The sequence below is a fragment of the Arachis ipaensis genome, chromosome B3 (assembly GCF_059453495.1).
Source record: "Arachis ipaensis isolate K30076 ecotype BB chromosome B3, ASM5945349v1, whole genome shotgun sequence".
Taxonomy (NCBI): domain Eukaryota; kingdom Viridiplantae; phylum Streptophyta; class Magnoliopsida; order Fabales; family Fabaceae; genus Arachis; species Arachis ipaensis.
Window position 1 is genome coordinate 45,628,807 of NC_142438.1, and position 2,635 is coordinate 45,631,441.

Sequence of the window (2,635 nt, forward strand, 5' to 3'; positions counted from 1 at the left end):
TCCCTATCTCTACAAATCCTATGGAACCTTGATGAGCGGATAATTTATACGCTTTTTGACATTGTTTTTAGTATGTTTTTAGTAGGATCTAGTTACTTTTAGGGATGTTTTCATTAGTTTTTATGTTAAATTCACATTTCTGGACTTTACTATGAGTTTGTGTGTTTTTCTGTGATTTCAGGTATTTTCTGGCTGAAATTGAGGGACTTGAGCAGAAATCAGATTCAGAGGTTGAAGAAAGACTGCTGATGCTGTTGGATTCTGACCTCCCTGCACTCAAAGTGGATTTTCTGGAGCTACAGAACTCAAAATGGCGCATTTCCAATTGCGTTGGAAAGTAGACATCCAGGGCTTTCCAGCAATATATAATAGTCCATACTTTGGCCAAGAATTGACGACGTAAACTGGCGTTCAACGCCAGCCTTCTGCCCAAATCTGGCGTCCAGCGCCAGAAAAGGATCCAAAACCAGAGTTGAACGCCCAAACTGGCACAGAAACTGGTGTTCAACTCCACAAATGGCCTCTGCACGTGCAACACTCAGGCTCAGCCCAAACACACACCAAGTGGGCCCAGGAAGTGGATTTATTCATCAATTACTTACTCATGTAAACCCTAGTGACTAGTTTATTATAAATAGGACCTTTTACTATTGTATTAGGCATCTTTGGATTACCTTATGATCCTTTGATCACGTTTTGGGGGCTGGCCCTCTCGGCCATGCCTGGACCTTCACTTATGTATTTTCAACGGTAGAGTTTCTACACTCCATAGATTAAGGTGTAGAGCTCTACTGTTCCTCAAAGATTAATGCAAGTACTACTATTTTCTATTCAATTCATCTTATTTCGCTTCTAAGATATCCATTCGCACCCAAGAACGTGATGAAGGTAATGATTATGTGTGACGCTCATCATCCTTCTCCCTTATGAACGCGTGCCTGACAAACACTTCTGTTCTACATGAATTAAGCTAGAATGAATATCTCTTAGATCTCCTAACCAGAATCTTCGTGGCGTAAGCTAGAATGATGGCGGCATTCAAGAGAATCCGGAAAGTCTAAACCTTGTCTGTGGTATTCCGAGTAGGATTCAATGATTGAATGACTGTGACGAGCTCCTAACTCGCGATTGCAGGGCGTTAGTGACAGACGCAAAAGGATAGTAAATCCTATTCCAGCATGATCGAGAACCGACAGATGAATAGCCGTGCCGTGACAGGGTGCGTGAGCATATTATTCACTGAGAGGATAAGATGAAGCCATTGACAAGGGTGATGCCTCCAGACGATTAGCCGTGCCGTGACAGGGCATTGGATCATTTTCCCGTGAGATGACCGAAAGTAGCCATTGACAGTGGTGATGTATCACATAAAGCCAGGCATGGAAAGGAGTAAGACTGATTGGATGAAGATAGCAGGAAAGCAGAGGTTCAGAGGAACGAAAAGCATCTCCATTCGCTTATCTGAAATTCCTACCAATGAATTACATAAGTATCTCTATCCCTATTTTATTATATAATATTCGAAAACACCATTATCACTTTATATCTGCCTAACTGAGATTTACAAGGTAACCATAGCTTGCTTCATACCAACAATCTCCGTGGGATTCGACCCTTACTCACGTAAGGTATTACTTGGACGACCCAGTGCACTTGCTGGTTAGTTGTATCGAAGTTGTGACAATTATGAATTAAGATCAGAGCACCAAGCTTTGGAGCCATTACCAGGATTTGTTCGAGCCTGGAGATCACAATTTCGTGCACCAAGTTTTTGGCGCCGTTGCCGGGGATTGTTTGAGTTTGGACAACTGACGGCTCATCTTGTTGCTCAGATTGGGTAACTTTCTTTTCGTTTTCTTTTCAAAAATCTTTCAAAAATATTTTCAAAAAAAATTTCTCTTGTTTTCGAAAAAATAAAATAAAAATGTTTTCAAAAATTTATTCAGAATTTTTAAGAATGAATTCTAGTGTTTCATGAAGCATGTGAAGCCTGGCTGGCTGTAAAGCCATGTCTAAATTCTTTTGGACTGAGGCTTGCAATTTGTTATCAAAGAGCAATATACTCTCGTGTTAAAGGCTAAAGCTTGGCTGGCCATTGGCCATGTCTAGTGTTTTGGACTGAAGCTTTCATTGAAAGCTTGGCTGGCTAGTGAGCCATGTCTAATTCCTGGACTGAAGCTTTAGACTAAAAATGCAAGATTCCTGGAATTCATATTAAAAATTTTGGAATCCTTATTTTTCTTTTTCATATTATTTTCGAAAAAAAAAAATCCAAAAAAATTAGAAAATCATAAAAATTAAAAATATTTTCTGTTTCTTGTTTGAGTCTTGAGTCATATCATAAGTTTGGTGTCAATTGCATATGCATCTTGCATTTTTCGAAAATTTCATGCATTCATAGTGTTCTTCATGATCTTCAAGATGTTCTTGGTAAGTCTTCTTGTTTGATCTTGATGATTTTTTGTTTTGTGTCTTTTCATGTTTATCATATGCATTCTTGAATTCTTAGTGCCTAAGCATTAAAGAATTCTAAGTTTGGTGTCTTGCATGTTTTCTTTGCATTAAAAATTTTTCAAAAATATGTTCTTGATGTTCATCATGACATTCATAGTGTTCTTGGTGTTCATCTTGACAT